This window comes from Musa acuminata, chromosome BXJ3-3 (assembly GCF_036884655.1).
Source record: "Musa acuminata AAA Group cultivar baxijiao chromosome BXJ3-3, Cavendish_Baxijiao_AAA, whole genome shotgun sequence".
Lineage (NCBI taxonomy): Eukaryota > Viridiplantae > Streptophyta > Magnoliopsida > Zingiberales > Musaceae > Musa > Musa acuminata.
Genome location: NC_088351.1, coordinates 23,775,456 through 23,797,017, shown reverse-complemented (window position 1 = coordinate 23,797,017; position 21,562 = coordinate 23,775,456).

Genomic DNA, 21,562 nt, shown 5'->3' with positions numbered 1-21,562 from the left:
CAGCCAGTTGACTCCGCAACTCCGATATCCTTGGCACAATACCCGCTCTTCTTGGCCCGATGCCCGAGTCCACGGCCCGAAGCCTTCTGTCGATACGTCGACCGATCCACCGGCCCGACGTCCAATCTTCTGACACGTTCCTTCGGCACAACATGATTTTCCTGCTTTAATTGTCTCATCCTGATCGAAGCATCCTGCGTCACTCAAAACGCAGATTAAATTATAAACATATATCAAGTAGTTTCATCATCAAAATACGAGATTCAACAGAATTGTCGTCGAAGAAACAATGGTTTCTCGACATAATTTCCACCAAAAACTTGAGAGAATTGAGGAGGGAATTGATGGCAAAATCACAGTTTATATGACAGCAAGGATATCTAATTTAATTAAGAAAATTTCGGCAGTATAACAGCAAGGAAATTGGTGCAATTTGCGATTACAGAATTCTCGTCGAGAAATTTCAGCGGGATACGATGAAAATTTGTAGTAACACAAAATCATTTTTAGAGATAAATTTCTTAATAGATCAATCTTAAATAGAAGCCAAGATGATCTATGAAGTGTATAAGAAATTTTATTCAAAAAAGATTGCAAATAGATGGGTTAAGGCAACAATATGCGATTGAAATTTTCTGCAGCACAGATTTTTAAGTATAGCAGATTGGACGTAAAAGATCAGTGGTTTATATTGAGAATTTATTTATGAAACTAAAGGAAATTCCACTGTTAGGAAGTGTCAAAGCTATCATAAAAATTTCGTAGAGATTTGGATAGAAACAACATAGTATAAGATCAAACAAACAGTGCTATGCGGTTGAAATTTTACAATGCAGATTTTCAAGTATAGCAGATTCGACATAAAATATCAATGGTTTATATTGAGAATGTTTTGACAAAACCAAAGGAAATCTTCTATTAGGAAATGTCAAATATGTCATAAAAATTTCATAGAGATTTGGATAGAAAAAACACAGTAGCAAGATCAAATAGACGGTGCTATACGGTTGGAATTCTGCAATGTATCTTTCGTCGTAGAGATGAAAACTTTATGACAAAAAGTTTATGCAGCAATTTAGGAATAATTTTTTTGGGATTTTCATATAAGGATAACTAAATTATAGCAGCAGTAAGGTAGAAAACTAGAACCTGTTGTAATTCACGGGGAGATCAAAGGATGATCCGTGGTGGTGGAGATGACGACGGAATTTGGCAATAATCTCTTAAGCAATTGTGGGAATTGCTTTGGGTGGTTGTGGAGGGTTGATGGATGGCTGTGGAAGGGCACTGAGATGCTAAGAACGCTGCTATAATACTAGGTATTAGAACCCTTGCAGATTCTAAACTTGGGTTGATCTCTTTAGGGGATCGGCCTCCTTGGAACTCTATAGGGGTTCCTCCCTCCAAGTTGCTGCTCAAAGGCTACAGAAAAGATTCATCTATTGCTTATCAAAAGAGGAGGAATACATGGCTATTTATAGGGTTTCTAAACCCTAACTCCTAATAGGACTCCTACTTCTAACCAACTCCTAATAGGACTTCTACTCAAGACTCCTATTCCTTTACAACTCATAATTCATCTCTAAGAAACAACCTTCTAACCCTAGTTGGCCTCTTCACCTCTTTAATAGGGGTCGGCTTAGGTAGGTTTTACATGAATGTCCCTCTCAATTAGGACTCTCCTAGCTAGAGTCCTAACAAACTTTCGATGAACGTCTAGACTTCCGTTGAACTCTCAAACTCCCAACGAAATCGCGTCCTTCACTTCGAGACTTCATTTTGCTTTATACCTTGATCACTATCATAGTTAATCCTGAACAAATAAAAGCTACTTCGATCTATACATTTAATACGAAGCTAATCAAATGTTGTCCGGCATATCATTGGTTCATCGATGCCTCGTTCGATTGTTTGGCGCATCGTCCTCTCTTGTGGCCTATTGCCCAATCGGCCAGTAGACCTCTACAACTATGATTTCCTTAGTGTAATATCTGCTTTTCTTGTCCCGATACCTTAACTCATGGCTCGATGCCTTCTGTCGATACGTCGACCGATCCTTCGGCTCAACGTCCAATCTTCTGACATGTTTTTCTCCTGCCCAACATGATTCTTCCTGCTTTAATTGTCTCTTCTTGATCGAAGCATCCTGCATCACTCAAAATGCAGATCAAATCATAAACACTATCAATTGGTTTCATCATCAAAATATAAGATTCAACATCTTGGAGACCGTGTTTGGGTAGTACCACCGCCTAACACAGTCTCAAAGACTGTGCCACGACGGTGCCACTTGTTGGGTCACTATTTGGGGCTTCCACTTGGCCCAACCTAGCCTAATCTTTGGCCCAATTGGCCCCTAATTAAGTTGGCTTAATTATAGTCTAAACTAACTCAAATAGACTCCAAACTAACTCGATCTAGACATAATCGATTACAAGCAAATCCTTTGTTGTCTGGCATGTCATTGGTTCTTCCGGCGCTTCATCCGATCCTTCGGTACATCGTCCTCTCCTTCAACGTATTGCCCAATCAGTATATTGTCTTCCTGCAATATCTGATCTCCTTGGCGCAATATCCGATCTTCTTGGCCCGATGCCCGAAGTCACGGATCGAAGCCTTCTATTGATATGTCGACTGATCCTCCGACTCGACGTCCAATCTTTTGACATATTTACTCCGACCCAACATTTGATTCCTTCTGCTTTAATCGATTTGCCTCTTTTGATCAAAGCTAGTCCTATGTCACTCAAATGCATATTAGATAAACACGATCATTTGGTTTTATAATTAAAATCTGAGATTCAACAATCTCTCCCTTTTTTATGATGACAACCAATTAATGACGGAGTTTGAACAAACTCCCTCTATCAATATGCCACATTGAAAGAAACTTTGAAATCATAGTATTTCAACATTGCATGCAACATGAGATTTGAAATAACCAATTTATCACATCATTGCATCCATCATAAAATTATGCATAATCAAAATATCCAATACATCATTCCAATCATCAACATAACGTCTCCCCCTTTGTCATCAACAAAATGGAGAAGTGTAACTAGTAAGTGTTTAAACATAATTTCAAATCATTACATTATAATGCAAGCAAGTAATTTTCTTTCTTCTCTTTTAATAAGTGTAATTTTTGCTTACTTGGCAAAGTGCAAGCTAGCAAAATTTTACATCATTTTACATGCAAGTTAGCAAAAATTTTGAGTTTTGCAAGTTTGTAAATTTTGCTAAATGTGGAAGTTAGCATGTTTTGCTTCTTGAGATAGACAAGATAGCACTTCGTGATGATATTCAAGATAGCATGTTCTACATCATGCAAGCTAGTGAATTTTATAATATTTTAGAATATGCAAGCTAGCAAATTTATATCATTTTAGAGTATTCAAGTTAGCAATTTTACACATATGAAAGTTAGCAAAATATTACATCTTTTAAGATGTGCAATATATACAATTTTTGCATCTTCTTGAAATGTGTAACTTAGCAAACATTGCTTCTCTTGTGATTTTACGATAGCACTTCTTGCTTCTCTTTTGAGATTAGCAAGCTAACAAGTTTGTCTCTTTTCATGATGTGCACGCAAGCAATTCTTTCTCCCCCTTTGTCATTGGCAAAAAGAAGGGAATAACAATACAATAGTGTAATTTATTTTCCTTTACTACAATCTTCAAATCATGACAAGGATAAATAACAAAGATGAAAAATCAAGTCTTGAATGTCAAAATAATTTTTCATCATTGCATGCCTCAATATCATAAGTTGAAGTATTGTATGCATAATATCAAATCATCATTCATAATTACATCAATATTCCAATCATTATTTCAATCATAAAAAATGAAAGATCAAGTCTAAAATCCAAGAAATCAAAATCATGATCCAAAAAATGTATAAGAAAATTTTACGTATTTAGGAGCTCTAACATGGCTAAGTTTATCATTCAAGCTAGCACATTTGATTCTCTTGAGATGCTAGCTATTTTCTTTCCCCCTTTTGTCATTGTAAACAGGAAAGAAGAAGGGAAGAACATAATGGTGTAAATGTCAAGTCATCACAAAAATACAAAGGTGTCATATGAAAATCATGACATGAAAGATATTAATATAAAAAAATCTCATCATTTTATAAATGATAAAAAGAAACATAGGAGATCAAATGATATAATATCTGGATTCATGCATAAGAAATCTCAAGTTATAAATCTCAAAAAATCAAAATAAAGCTCATTCAATTTCAAATCATCAAATCATCAAAATTACTTTCAAGAAATTCAAAATGACTTAAACAACTTTATCAATCTCTTAGTAAAAAAATCGATAAGATAGAGAAAAATAAATTTTCAAGAAAAATACTTTTCTATTTTTAATTATTTCAATTCATGTGATTCATTTAATCGAAGCATGCCTTTTTTATTTATGCCAAATAAAAACATGTATCAATGTTTAAACCCAAAAAAAAACTTTCATTACGGCAAAGATCGATAATCCATAAATCATAAAAATCATCATGCATAATTTTGAAATATAAAACCATTAAACATGATTTCAAATCATCATTACATTATTTTATCAAGCATGATTTCATAAAGCATTTTTAATCAAAATCATTTTGTTTGTTATAGTAATGCATTTTCCTTCTTTGCAATAATGATTCAATCATATCATGAGATATACAAATCATAAATACAAAGAAAGCATGTCATGAAAGATATAAGATCAAAAGTATGACACGTAATTCCAAAACATAAGATTTCAAATCATTATGCATCATTAAATCATCAAGTATGATTTCATTAATCATAAAATATTTTTAAATGAAATCGAAAAGCAATACGAAAATCATTCATATACACATTAATGCTTCTTAAAAACATATATAGGATTTATCTTAAGCATTAGATTTAAGTCTAATATTTTGTTCCTTTATCATAATGCATGTAATTTTTATGATTATTTTCAAAATTACTAGAAGGATAAGCATGATTCCTAAATTTTTTATTTTATTTTTATTACTTCATGTAATTTTTAAAAAAATTATATATAATTTTTCTGAACTAATTTAAAAACAACTCATGAAATGCATCATTTGAGTTGTTTACCTCATTTTCGAGAGTCATCAAAGCGAAGTTCATCGTTTCTTCTTCATTGGTTTGCTCCTCGTTATCGGATGAGCTCGATTCATCCCAAGGTACTTCCTTCTTCTTGCGTTCATAGCAAGTAGTTACGTTTTTTTTAAATTTATTTTTATTCTTTAATTCTTATTTTAAATACTTTTTAAGCTTTATTGTGAGAAGTTTAAGTTCATCGTCACTTAAGCTTTCGCTCGAGTGGTCTTCTAATGTTCTAAGTGCAAAATCCTTCCTTTTCTTTAGAAGGTAGTTCTTAAGCTCTTCGTGAGTGTTGTAAGTCATCTCATAGGTCATTAGTAACCCGATAAGTTCTTCGAGAGGAAATGTGTTTAAATCCTTGGCCTCCTGAATGATCGTTACTTTAGAGTCCAAATTTTTAGAAAGAGATCATAGAATTTTGTTCACAAGTTCAAGGTTCAAAAAACTTTTACCAAGAGCTTTTAGACTATTGACGACATCTGTAAAATGGATGTACATGTCTCCAATAGTCTCGCTAGGTTCCATTCGAAATAACTCAAAATCATGGATCAAAATATTAATCTTTGAATTCGCAAGTAGAAACCCAATTGAATTCATTTTTGTCTAAGGCGTAAAATAGAGCATTCATAGCTCTAGCATTTAAAGAAAAAATTTTCTTCTCCAAATCATTCCATTCGTTCATTGGAGTAGAAGACTTTTGAAAGTCGTTTTCAGTAATATTCCATAAATTTAAATCTAAGGAAAGTAAGAAAACTCTCATCCGAGTTTTCTAATAAGTGTAGTCCGTCCCATTGAACATGGGAGGACAAATGATAGAAAAGCCCTCTTGAAATCCAAAAATAGTCATTTCTCTTGGGTGTTAAACCAAATGAGAAATAACGAGGCTCTGATTCCAACTGTTAGGAATGAGTCGGCACTAAGAGGGGGGGAGGGGGGGTGAATTAGTGCAGTGGTAAAATCACCGGTTTAAAAATTATTCGTATGATAAAAACTAATTTCGACGAAAATCGTTTCGTAAAGATATTAACTTGAAAGAGTTTGGGAGTGTACTAAAAGTAGTAAGGAAGTATGGTAGTTTGCAGTAAAGGTAAATTGCTTAAATAGAAATGCAAACCATTTTATAGTGGTTCGGTCGTTGTGACCTATATCCACTCCACTTATTCATCTTTCGTCGAGGCCACCAGCATCCACTAACGGTCTTATTTCAATAGGCGAAGACCAACTACCTTCTTACAACTCTATTTTCTTTTTGACAGGCTCAGGATAGAACCTTTACAAGTTTTACACCTCTCTTAGAATGAACTCTAAACTCTAAGAGGTGGAGGAGAACACTCAACACTTTTCAAGCTTTTTCAACTCTTTTTCGTTAAGGATTCTTTCCCCCTTTCTACCCAATTCTTACTATTCTAAACAAGAAAGAGTGGGGTATTTATAGGCCCAAAATGGATTCAAATTTGGAGCCCAAAATTTAAATCCCTGAGATTTCGGGGTACGGGCGATACCACCGCTTACAGCCTAACACTGGGCAGTACCACCACCCAATCTAGTGGTACTACCACTTGACAGTCTCTTGGAGATTGTGTCTAGGTGGTACCACCACCCAGACTAGCGGTACCATTGCCTGACATAGTCTCGGAGACTGTGCCATGATGGTGCCACTTGATGGGTCTCTATTTGGGCCTTTCATTTGGCCCAACACAGTCTAATCTTAGGCCCAATTGATCCCTAATTGAGTTGGCTTAATTCCAATCTCAATTATATGCTAACTACAAATTCTAAGATATTTACTGAGCTAAACAAGTCCGTAAGTCTAGGTTTCTTTCAACGATCTTCCGGCGAACTTCCGACGATCTCTCGGCAATGTTCTAGCGGACTCCCGGCAAGCTCCTGGACTTCACGATGATCTTCTTGACGAGTTCTGATGAGCTTTTTTTGGTAAGCTCCTGGACTTCTCAGTTAGTTTTGGCAGAATTTTCGACGAATATTCGGACTTCCGACGAACTCTCGAACTCCTAACGAAATCTCGTTCTTGACTCCGAGACTTCATTTTGTTTTATGCTTTGATCGCTATCGTAGTTAATCCTACATAAATAAAATATACTTTGATCTAGACAATTAATACTAAGCTAATCAGATGTTGTCCGGCATGTCATTGGTTCATCGACGCCTTGTCCAATTGTTCGACGCATCGTCCTTACTTACGGTCTATTGTCTAATCGACTAGTTGACCTCCGTAACTCCGATTTTCTTGGCGCAATATCCGCTCTTCTTGGCCCGATGCCCAAGCTCATGGCCCGAAGCCTTCTGTCGATATGTCGACCAATCCTTCGACTCGACGTCCAATCTTCTGACATGTTTTTCTCCGGCCCAACATGATTCTTCCTACTTTAATTGTCTATCCCTGATCGAAGTATCCTACGTTACTCAAAACGCAAATCAAATCATAAATACTATCAATTTGTTTCATCATCAAAATCGAAGATTCAACAATCTCTCCCTTTTTGATGATGACAACCAATTGATGACGGAGTTAACCTTAACTCCCCCTATCAATATGACATATTGATAGAACCCTTGGATTCAAAAATCCAAGCGACATATTATCATAAACTTATGCATAACATCATCATACTTCTCCCTCTTTATCATCAATAAAAAGGAGAAGTACAACTATCAAGTATTTGAGATATGCGAGTTTAAATCATTGCCTTATAGACATAATCATTTTATGTCATTTTATAGTATGCAAGTTAGCAATTTTACACATATGAAAGTTAGCAAAATTTTATATCTTTTAAGATGTGCAAGATAGACTATTTTTGCATCTTCTTGAAATGTGTAACATAGCAAACATTGCTTCTCTTGAGAATTGTAAGATAGCACTTCTTGCTTCTCTTTTAATATGAGCAAGCTAGTATGTTTGCCTCTTTTCATGAAGTGCATGCTAGCAATTATTTCTCTCCCTTAATCATAGGCCAAAAGAGGGGAATAACAATACAATAATGCAATTCATTTTCTTTTACTACAACATTCAAATCATGACAAGGATAAGGTGTCATTCTTATTTCAAAATGCTATAATTGAGATAAACCTTGAGTTCAAATCAAGGTAATTTTAATCATGATTCACATTGTATGCAATACATCATATATATCATCATAATAAAATCATAAATATTGCATGCATCATTCTAAATCATAAATATTTCACATCATGATGGTATCAAATATCGAGAAATCAAGATGATGATTCATAAAAAATATATCACAAGTTATAATCAAGAGAAAAATCATCATTCATTTTCAACTTATTCAATTTGTCAAATCAATATTTCTTAGGTATGCATGATACCAAAACATAGTTTCAAATCTTCAACATATAACATGCATAATTTCAAACCATTACAAACGATTATCAAGGTCATAGTTTGTTTGCATAAGTCTCTTCTTTAGTAAATGATAAGAAGAAATAATTGAAGATAAAAATTTTTTGATTCTCATAAAAGATAGCTCAACTAGAGAAATCAAAAAGAAAGTTCATATTTCGGTTAAAAATTTTTCATTCAAATTCAAATCATCAAAAATCACTTTTTGAAAAATTCAATGAAGGCAACGTAAATAGATTCACATGAGAACTTGATTCATGCATAATGTCTCAATTGAAAAAAGATTAGTTATAATTCCAAAAAATTCATGATTCATCTACAAAATTTTCTTCTTTAGTGAATGACAAGAAGAAGTATAGGAGATCAAATACAATATCTTGATTAAAAGAAAAATCTCAAGTATCAAATATCGAGAAATCAAGATCATAAATTGGATTATTTTCCTCTTTAGTAAATGGCAAAGAGAAACATGAGAGATCAAATAAGAGATCTTGATTCATAAACAATTTCAAGTTATAAATCTCAATAATCAAGATCATGATTTCGATAAAACCCATTAAATTCAAATCATTTTCATAATCCATGAGATTCGCAAAAGCATAATATACATGGATTCATTAATCTTTTATCGAAAAATCAATAAGATAGAGATGTTTCATTTTAAGTTGTTGGTTTCATACAAGTATGTCTTTATCTTTTTATGCCAAATAAAAACATGCATCAACGTTTAGGATCAAAAAATAAATTTCGTCATAAAAACCATCCATCTTGTTTATAACCGAAAAAGCAACTTTCATTGTGACAAAGATCAATAAGCCATGAATCACAAAAATCATCATGTATAGAATAAAATCATCAATCATGGTTTCAAAACATTTAATATTTTTAATTTCATCATTATGCATCGTTAAATCATCAAGCATGATTTTATTAAACATGAAGCATTTTTAATCACAATCAGAAATCATTAATTTAGATACTTTTTTTTTTTAAAACATACATAGGATTAATCATTAGATTTAAATCTAACATTTTGTTCCTTTATTATAAAACATGTAATTTTCATTATCATTTTCAAAATTAGCTAGAAAAAAAAAGTATGATCCCCTTTTATTTATTTATTTATTTTTATATTTTATATACTAATTTAAAAATAACATATAAAATACATCAAGTAATTTCAAAATAAATTAAGGAGGTTTCAAGTGAGTCATTTACCTCAACGTTGAGAGATGTTAAGGCGAAGTTCGTCATTTTGCCTTCATCGGTTTGCTCCTTGTTATCGTTGGATAAACTCATTTCATCCCAAGTTACTTTAAGTGCTCTCTTCTTCTTTGGAAACTTCTTTTTAAGTTTATTTTTATTTTTAAATTCTTGTTTAATGAACTTTTTAAGTTTTATAGTGAGAAGTTCAAGTTCATCGTCACTTGAACTTTCGCTCGAGTGGTCTTCATGTGTTCTAAGTGTCAAATCCTTCCTGTTCTTTAGAAGGTTATTCTCAAGTTCATCATGTTCAACATGTATCATAAAACTTATTTCATAGGTCATTAAAGACCCAATAAGTTCTTTAATTGGAAAATGGTTCAAGTTCTTTGATTCTTGTATTGTCGTTATTTTCGAATCCCAATTTTTAGAAAGTGATCGTAAAACTTTATTAACAAGTTTAAGATTCAAAAAACTTTTACCAAGAGCTTTTAGACTATTGACGACATCCGTAAAATGGGTGTACATATCTCCAATAGTCTCACTCGGTTCCATTCGAAATAATTCAAAATCATGCATTAAAAGATTTATTCTAGACTCTTTTACTATATTCATGCCTTCATGAGTTACTTCTAGTGTGTGCCAAATCTCATGTGTAGATTCACATAAAGAAATAAGATTAAACTTATTTTTACTCAAAGCACAAAATAGAGCATTCATAGCTCTAGCATTTAAAGAAAAAGTTTTCTTCTCCAAATCATTTCATTCGTTCATTGGAGTAGAAGACCTTTGAAATCCAAATTCAACTATATTCTATAAATCGAGATTTAATAAAAACAAAAAAAACTCTCATACGAGTTTTCCCACTTTTAAGCTCTCTGTGCTTGTGTATGTTAACCAAGGATGAGAGGGGTATTTATAAGCCTCAAGTTTATTCAAACTTAGAGCCTAAAAATATCTCATCTCGGGTTTCCCGTGTCCTAGTGGTACCACCACTTGTGTTGGGTGGTATCACCGCTTGCAGCACTGACACTAGGCGGTACCACCGCCCAGTCTAGCGGTACCATCACTTGGGAGCCTGTGTCTGGGCGGTACTATCACCTGACAGAGTCTCGAGACTGTGCTACGACGGTGCCACCTATTGGGTCATTGTTTGGGCCTTTCACTTGGCCCAACACAGTCCATACATGAGCCCAACTAGCCCCTAATTAGGTTGAGCCAATTCCAATCCTAATTATGTGCTACCTATGAATTCTAAGACATTTACTCAGCTAAACAAGTCTGTAAGTCTAGGTTTCTTCCGACGAGCTGCCGACGAACATCCGATGATCTCTCGATAATGTTCCAATGAACTCCCAACAAGCTACTAGACTTTACAATGATCTTCTTAGCGAGTTCCGATGAACTTCTTTGGCAAACTCCCAGACTTCTCGGTCAATTTCGGTAGTACTTCTGACGAACTCTCGAACTCCCAACGAAATATCGTTCTTGACTCCGGGACTTAATTTTGCTTTATGCCTTAATCACTATCATAGTTAATCCTTCACAAATAAAATCTACTTCGATCTAGATAATTAATACTAAGCTAATTAGATATTGTCCAGCACGTCATTAGTTCATCGACGCCTCATCCGATTGTTCGACGCATCATCCTCTCTTGTGGCCTATTGCCCAATCGGCTAGTTAATCTCTGCAATTTTGATTTCCTTGGTGCAATATCCACTCTTCTTAGCCCGATGCCCAAACTCATGGCTCGAAGCTTTCTGTCGATACGTCGACCGATCCTTCAGCTCGACGTCCAATCTTCTAACATGTTTTTCTTCGGCCCAACATAATTCTTCCTGCTTTAATTATCTCTCCTTGATCAAAGCATTTTGCGTCACTCTCAAAACGTAAATCAAATCATAAACACTATCAATTAGTTTCATCATCAAAATCCGAGATTCAACAGTTGCTAGCTTGTATGTTGTAAGCTTTCATATCTCTAAAACTTGATAATTGTACTTCTCCTTTTTATTGATGACAAAGAGGGAAAAGATATGATGATATGAGAATCATACATGGTAAGATGTAATATACTTTGATACCTTGATACTATGATGATTTGAAATATTTAAGATGATGCATGCAAAACTTATGATAATGATGCATGCAATGCACTGATATGCATATAATGTGTTGCAAATATTCATGATTAAATTTTCTTTCACTTGAATTCAATTTGAATTTAAGGTTCTATCAATATGACATATTGATAGGGGGAGTTAAGGTTAACTCCGTCATCAATTGATTGTCATCATCAAAAAGGGGGAGATTATTGAATCTTAGATTTTGATGATGAAATTAATTGATGTATTTGTGATCTAATCTGCATTTTAAGTGACACAGGACTAGCTTGTTAGGATCAAGAGCACTAAGAGGGGGGGGGTGAATTAGTGCAGCGAAAATCTTTCAGCGATTAAAATGAAAGCTGCGTTCGTTTGATAAAAATGATTTCGATGTAAAAGTCGATTCTAAGATTACTTTAACTTAAGATTAAATGAGATGACATTAAAGTAAATCTACGAAGGCAGTTTGCAGTTTATGATGAAAATCAGAAAGCAAGCGCAAACTGAAATGCGACGTTCGTACGATAAAATCGGTTTACGTCTAAATGCCAATTTTGAAGATACTGAACTTTGAGATAGGTTTTATAAATGCGCAGAAGGCAATTTGCAGTTATGATTGAAATCAAAACGTAAACGTAAACTGAAATGTAATGATCGTACGAAAAAGCCGATTTACGTCTAAACACAGATTCAGAAAGCTCTGAACTTAGAAACTCGTTCGTAAAAGCGCAGAAGGCAGTAGCTATTTAGGAGGTTTGCAGTAAAGATAAAATGCTCAAAGTAAATACAAACCGAGATTTAGAGTGGTTCGGTCAATCTTGACCTACTCCACTTTTGGCTTCCTCCACCGACGAGGTCACCGACGTCAACTAGAGGCCTTCCTTCAATAGGCGAAGGCCAACAACCCTTTTACAGTTTCACTCCTTTTGACGGGCTTAGGAGACAACCCTTACAGAAATTTTCTCTCCTCTCTTTACAACTCAGAACTTGGAAGAACAAAGGGAGAAGAACTTTTGGCCTTTACAACAATTTTGAGCTCTAAGAATCAAAGAAAGGATCAAGATTTCGGTGTAAGTTCCCTGCCCTTTCAGTGCTGAATGGGTGGGGTATTTATAGGCCCCAACCCAGTTCAAATTTGGAGCTTAAAACTATCAATTATCGGAATTCCGGGATCAGGCTGTTGCACCTCCTGATTGGAGCGATTGCACCACCTGGCAGAGCTCGAAGACTGAGCCTCTAGGCAGTGCCACCTCTTGTCAGGGGCAGTTGCACCTCCTGCCAAAGCTCGAAGACTGAGCTCAGGCGGTTGCATCTCCTAACTGAGGCGGTTGCACCGCCTGCCAGAGCTCGAAGACTGAGCTCAAGCGGTGCCACCTCTTGTCAGGGGCGGTTGCACTGCCCAGTCTCGCTCGGAAACTGAGCCCAAGCGGTGCTACCTCCTGGCTAGGGCGGTTGCACCGCCCAGTCTCGCTCGGAGACTGCCTCCTGGGCGGTGCTACCTCCTACCCTGGCGGTGCTACCTCCTAGCACTATTTCAGGTCCGAATGAGTTGATTCATTCGGCCCAATTTGGGTCTTTCAGGGGCCCGATTGCCCCAAGATTAAGTTAATGGGATCACCTTCCATTTCTAACTTAATCATTGTGCTAACTACGATTATTTCCTAAGAAATTTACTGCAACTTGCTCCGGTACGTCAATCGCTTCTTCCGGCGAGCTTCCGGCGAACTTCCGTCGATCATCCGATGAACCCTCGGTGATGCTCCTGCGGACTTCCGGCAAACTCCTAGACTTGCGACGATCCACTTGGCGAGTTCCAACGAGCTTCTTTGGAAAGCTCCTGGACTTCTCGGATTTGTTCCCGTAGAACCTTTGACGACCGTCTGAACTTCCGTAGAACTCTCGAACTCCCAACGTGATCATTGTCTTGACTCCGGCGCAACTCCTGCTGCATGTCTTTCTTCCATCGTAGTTAATCCTGCACACTCAAAACAAAAACTTTGATCGAAACAATTAATCCTAAGCAATTAACCAAGTTGTCCGGCATGTCATTGGTCCCTCGACGCTTCGTCCGATTCTTCAGCGCATCGTCCTTTCCTGCAGCCTATTGCCCAATCGGCCAGTTGACTCCGCAACTCCAATATCCTTGGCACAATACCCGCTCTTCTTGGCCCGATGCCCGAGTCCACGGCCCGAAGTCTTCTGTCGATACGTCGACCGATCCACCGGTCCGACGTCCAATCTTCTGACATGTTCCTCCGGCACAACATGATTTTACTGCTTTAATTGTCTCATCCTGATCGAGGCATCCTGCGTCACTCAAAACACAGATTAAGTCATAAACATATATCAAGTAGTTTCATCATCAAAATATGAGATTCAACAATCGCCCCCTTTTTGATGATAACAACCACTTGATGACGGAGTTAAACTTAACTCTCGGAGTTTAAACAAACTCCCCCTATCAATATGCCATATTGGTAAAACCTTGAATTCACATTGAATTCATGTCATTGCAATATTCATCATGAATACTTGCAACACGTCATCATGAACTTATGCATAAACTTATGCATAACATCATACTTCTCCCCCTTTGTCATCAACAAAAAGGAGAAGTATCACAATCAAGCGTTTGTGATATTGGTTCAACTTATTGCATGAAAAACATAATATCAAGTTTTATCATCATGCAAGTTTGCTATTTTCAACATGTAAAATTACGATGTAAGCTTTTGATATCATAACGCAAACATTTCAAGTGTTTATCAATTGTAGCATTTCATCACATGGTAAGATATCAACACGTAAAATTACGATACAAGTTCTTGACATCTTAACACATGATGCAAACATGGCATAATGCAAATTTGACAATCATAGCATCAGTGTTCATATCATCAATTCATATATTTCTCCCCCTTTGTTGTCAACAAAAAGGAGAACGATATAAGCAAATTTTAAATATAAGTGCGATGCCATAAGTTGGTTCATGTCATTTTCCAACAGTGAGTGATAGGATATCAATTATGCAAACATCTCGAGGAAAACATGACATGGAGATAGCTTTTATTGCTTCTTCCTTTTTATTTGTTATCTTTTTACGTGAAGGAGGAAAGCCATATGTGAAGTTCAAATCGATAAGATATTAAAGCACACTTCATTTTTGCAAGGATTAAGATATGTAAGTGAGTCAAATCCTTGTATGTAAAAATATCTTCCTTTTATAAGAGGGAATCATCAAATATGTTTCTCGAAAAATATTTTTCACATGATAAGTGCATTTGCTAGATGATTCCATATGTCAAAAATCAATGATGTGAATTAAACTTGATATGACATATGCTTGTTAAGTTCGGAAGAGGATAATGTATCAAGAAAATCCAATTGTTAGGATCAAGAAAATCCAAAACTGAAATTTGATACTTTCATACATTCGGACAGGGTTTTACTAGAGATATTCAATTACAATCATGAAGGTAAAACATGCTTATTATCATGGAAATTTTTGTATTCAAGCACATAATTTCCAACATGTAATCATGGCAAGTAATTGTGTAAAATCATTATGGCAATCAAGTGATTTGATCATTCAATCAAAAAAGTTCGAAAAATAATTTTAACACGTTTAATCATTCGGACATATTTTTGCCATAGTTTTTTAAATATAATCATGAAGATAAGGCATGCTCATCATCATGGTAGTATGATAGCAAGTTTACCATATACAAGCTAGCAAAAAATTTCTGCATTTTAAGGCCGGCAGCTAGCAATTTTGAGATGTTCAAGAAAGCAACTCTTGCTTCTTGAAATATAAGTTTTGCTAGATGTGCAAGTTAACTTTTTGCTTCTTGAGATAGGCAAGATAGCATTCCTTGGTGATGTTCAATATAGCTAAGTTCTACATCATGCAAGCTAGTGAATTTTATAACATTTTAGAATATGCATAATCACCAAAGCATCATAAATTTTAATGATGTGCAAAATTACAAATTTTGCATGATTGCATTTGTGTGTCTTGAGATTTGCAAGATAGCATTTCTTGGTGATGTTCAAGATAGCAATTTCTTCTCTTTTGAGAAGTGCAATTTTTACTTTCTTCTTGAATTGTGCAAGCTAGCTATCTCCCCTTTTGTCATTGTCAAAAAGAAGGGAAAAATCCTTTACATCAATTTTTAAATCATGATAAAGGTTAGTATCAATCTCATTTGTGGATCATTATATTTTCAAATTAAAACATGCACATTTTCAAAACATATAAACTCATTATTATATGCATGATTCCAAATCATCATTCATATTATTTCAATCATTGTTTCACTCATCACTATAGCTTATCATGCATAATATGTAAAACCATCTAACATGATATAAACATTTATTTATTTATTTATTTTTTAAGCATTCATGATACACATCATATATTATCATAATAAAAAGCATATGCATCATTCCAAATCATAAATATTTCAAATCATCATGGTATTAATTTGTCACATTGCATCCTACCATGCATGATCGAAACTTCTCATTTGCATACATCAAAATAAATTCATGAATATCTCATGCATTCATATCATCACTTGAGGAATATTGAAAAGAAATAACTGGGTGATGAGATAAATATTTCATGAATACAAAGAATTGCATAAAAATCATATCATGAATACAAGGAATACAAGTCACAATCATTCAAGAGAAAAATCATCATTCATTTTCAATTCATTCAATTTGATAAATCAACATCATGATTTTAAGAAAACTCATTTCAAATTTAAATCATCAAAATTATTTTTATGGCTCACAAAATAAATAGATTCATGATTTCATTGATAATATTTTTCCCCCTTTTTAAGTGTTTCATTTTAAGTGGTCGATTTCATGTTAGCATGCCTTTTCATTTATGAAAACATGCATCAATTTTTTTTTTTTTAAAGCCACTGTTATTATCATGAAAATCGATAATCCATAAATATCAAGAATCATCATACATAATTTCAAAAATATATACTCATTAATCATAACTTCAAATTAAACATGATTTCATATACTCAAAATCGAGAAATAACAATGGAAATCAACATGATACACATTATTACTTCTCAACCACATATAGCATGATTTCATAAGGTATTTTTAATCAAAATAATTTTGTTTATCATAAATATGTAATTTTCATGATTATTTTCAAAATTACTAGAATGATAAGCATGATTCCTAATTGTTTGTATTTTCATTATAAAATTATTAAACATGCAATTTTCAAGAAAATTAAATAAAAAAGAAAAATACTTTATGAAAAGCATCATGTAATTTCAAAGTAAATTAAAGGCATTTTGATTACCTCTGCGTCAAAAGGCGTAAAGGCGTAGTTTGCTACCTCGCCTTTGTTGATTTTCTCCTCGTCTTCGGAGGAGCTCGATTCATCCCACTTTTTGTTCTTCTTCTTGCGTTCAAAGTAAGTAGTTCCGTTCTTTTTACTTTAATTTTTGTTTCATTTGTAGTTTAAGTTCACCATCACTTGAGCTTATGCTCGAGTGGTCTTCAAATGTTCTATGTCCCAAATCCTTCCTGTTCTTTGGAAGGTGGTTCTCAAGTTCTTCACGTGCATTGCACGTCATTTCATATGTGATCAATGAACCAATTAGTTCTTCAAGTGGAAAAATATTTAAATCTTTTGTTTCTTATAAAGCCGTTACTTTTGAATCTCACTTCTTAGAAAGAGAACGCAAAATCTTGTTCACAAGTTCAGAATTCAAAAAACATTTGCCAAGAGCTCTTAAACTATTGACGACATCCGTGAAACGGGTGTACATGTCGCCTATACTCTCACTTGGTTGCATTCGAAAAAGCTCAAAATCATGTAATAAAATGTTAACTTTCGAGTCTTTGACTCTACTAGTTCCCTCGTGCGTGATTTCAAGTGTTCGCCAAATGTCAAAAGCCGTTTCGCACGTAGAAATCCGATTGAACTCATTTTTGTCTAAAGCACAAAATAAGGCATTCATAGCCTTCGCGTTTAAAGAAAAATACTTCTTCTCCAAATCCGACCATTCGTTCATCGGTTTAGAGGGAAGTTGAAAATCGTTTTCAACGATATTCCATAAATCCAAATTCATAGAAGTCAAGAAAACTCTCATTCGAGTTTTCCAATAAGTGTAGTCCAATCCGTTAAGCAACGGTGGACGAAAAACCGATAAACTCTCTTGAAAGCCATGAAGAGCCATTTCTCTCGGGTGTAAATCCGAAATGAGAAATACCGAGCTCTGATACCAATTATTAGGATTAAGAGCACTAAGAGGGGGGGGTGAATTAGTGCAGCGGAAATCTTTCAGCGATTAAAACGAAAGCTGCGTTCGTTTGATAAAAATGATTTCAATGTAAAAGCCGATTCTAAGATTACTTTAACTTAAGATTAAGCGAGATGACGTTAAAGTAAATCTACGAAGGCAGTTTGCAGTTTATGATGAAAATCAAAATGCAAGCGCAAACTGAAATGCGACGTGTTAGTCATTGGTGCCCAGCAAGCCAATCACGTGAGTGATGGCACGTGTGACTTGATACAAAATCTTTTTGCTTATTATATTTTGGCGTATATCACTTTATAACTATTGCATAAATGCATATATATATTGTGATGTCCTTGGATTTGTGCAATGGGAATCAGATCGTGATGAGATCACGATAATGAGATCGATTCACCTTTAAACACATATCCTAAATAATCCCGGTCATAGGTTACTCGAGAGGGACATCGTGATAACCGGATAGACTGGTGTGCTGTATACCCATCCATATGATGGATGCAGCTGGTCTCATAGCTGCTCGTGTAGGGACACTAGGGATACAGTACAGGTGCTCATTGGAGAATGAGTTCACTGATTGATCCGCTTACGGAATGCTGGATGGTTGATGATGCCTTATTGTCAGACAGCGATTCCGTAGTCCTAGTGGTGTATCTGGTCCTTGGACTTGAGACACCAAGGATGTCCTGTATGAGTGCTCCACTCTTTGATACCAGACTTATAGGTTTGGCTGTCCCAGATCTAGTACAGCTGGTCATTGGGAGTGGTAGTCGACCTTACGAGGGCTATTAAGTGTCGATAGAGGATCATCCACTCTCGGCATCATGAGAGGAATATCCCATGTATTCTTGCTCAAACAAATCCCTGGCTAGGGTCATTCGGGTTAAGAGAGAAAGAGTTCTCCGGGAGAATCCGATTAGAGCGAGACTCGAGTAGAAACCGTATGGGTCTGACAGCACCATGCTCGATATACGGTCTCTGGGATATTAGATGGATGAAGGACTATAGGTACATGGTAACTAAGGACAGACAGGTCCAATGGATTGGATTCCCCTATATCGTCTGGGGACTATGGCGTAGTGGCCTAGTACGTCCGTAGTCAATGAGTCGAGTGAATTATTACAGAGATAATGATTCACTGAGTTAGAAGGAGTTCTGACAGGTATAACTCACGGCCAGCTCGATATTGGGCCTAGAGGGTCACACACATATGGTAGGTATTGCGATGAGTAGAGGTTCGGATATGAGATATCCGACCGAGCCCTTGTCTTATTGGATGCAGATCCAATACCCACTAGGGAAGGACCCATTAGGGTTTGACATGGGATCTCTATAAATAGGAGGGATTCACAGCCTCATAGGCTAGAGTCTTTGCTTGCCCTTCCTATTCTCCTCTCCCTCTCCACCTCAGAGTAGGCCTGGAGTTTTGAGGAGCATCGTCGCAACCCTGCTGTGTGGATCACCGCTAGAGAGGAGGACGCTTGACCTCCTTCACCCTCTCCTAAGGATCTGCTAGGAAACAGGGATATACGATCTCCCTAGGTAACATAATCTCTATACGTAGTTTTGTGTTTTACGGATTTTTGCGCACCAATCTTCGCATGACGACGAACATCTTTTTGGGAATCGGGGATTTTTGTTTTCTTGTTCTTCCACTGCGCATATGATGTCGCCCCCCATGATTTCCCAACACGACGTTCGTGCGATAAAATCGGTTTACGTCTAAATGCCAATTTTGAAGATACTAAACTTTGAGATAGGTTTTATAAATGCGCAGAAGGCAATTTGCAGTTATGATTGAAATCAAAACGTAAACGTAAACTGAAATGTAATGATCGTACGAAAAAGCCGATTTACATCTAAACGCAGATTCGGAAAGCTCTGAACTTAGAAACTCGTTCGTAAAAGCGCAGAAGGCAGTAGCTATTTAGGAGGTTTGCAGTAAAGATAAAATGCTCAAAGTAAATGCAAACTGAGATTTAGAGTGGTTCGGTCAATCTTGACCTACTCCACTTTTGGCTTCCTCCACCGACGAGGTCACCGACGTCAACAAGAGGCCTTCCTTCAATAGGCGAAGGCCAACCACCCTTTTACAATTTCACTCCTTTTGACGGGCTTAGGAGAAAACCCTTACAAAAATTTTCTCTCCTCTCTTTACAACTCAGAACTTGGAAGAACAGAGGGAGAAGAACTTTTGGCCTTTACAACAATTTTGAGCTCTAAGAATCATAGAAAGGATCAAGATTTCGGTGTAAGTTCCCTGCCCTTTCAGTGCTGAATGGGTGGGGTATTTATAGGCCCCAACCCAGTTCAAATTTAGAGCTCAAAACTGTCAATTCCCGAAATTCCGGGATCAGGCGGTTGCACCTCCTGACTGGAGCGGTTGCACCGCCTGGCAGAGCTCGAAGATTGAGCCTCTAGGCGGTGCCACCTCCTGTCAGGGGTGGTTGCACCTCCTGCCAGAGCTCGAAGACTGAGCTCAGGCGGTTGCACCTCCTAACTGAGGCGGTTGCACCGCTTGCCAGAGCTCGAAGACTGAGCTCAAGCGGTGCCACCTCTTGTCAGGGGCGATTGCACCGCCCAGTCTCGCTCGGAGACTGAGCCCAAGCGGTGCTACCTCCTGGCTAGGGCGGTTACACCACCCAGTCTCGCTCGGAGACTGCCTCCTGGGCGGTGCTACCTCCTAGCATTATTTCAGGTCCGAATGAGTTGATTCATTCGGCCCAATTTGGGTCTTTCAGGGGCCCGATTGCCCCAAGATTAAGTTAATGTGATCACCTTCCATTTCTAACTTAATCATTGTGCTAACTACAATTATTTCCTAAGACATTTACTGCAACTTGCTCCGGTACGTCAATCGCTTCTTCCGGCGAACTTCCGTCGATCATCCGATGAACTCTCGGTGATGCTCCTGCGGACTTCCGGCAAACTCCTGGACTTGCGACGATCCACTTGGCAAGTTCCAACGAGCTTCTTTGGCAAGCTCTTGGACTTCTCGGATTTGTTCCCGTAGAACCTCTGACGACCGTCTGAACTTCCGTAGAACTCTCGAACTCCCAACGTAATCATTGTCTTGACTCCGGCGCAACTCCTACTACATGTCTTTCTTCCATCGTAGTTAATCCTGCACACTCAAAACAAAAACTTCGATCGAAACAATTAATCCTAAGCAATTAACCAAGTTGTCCGGCATGTCATTGGTCCCTCGACGCTTCGTCCGATTCTTCGGCGCATCGTCCTTTCCTGCAGCCTATTGCCCAATCGGCCAGTTGACTTCGCAACTCCGATATCCTTGGCACAATACCCGCTCTTCTTGGCCCGATGCCCGAGTCCACGGCCCGAAGCCTTCTGTCGATACGTCAACTGATCCACCGGTCCGACGTCCAATCTTCTGACATGTTCCTCGGGCACAACATGATTTTACTGCTTTAATTGTCTCATC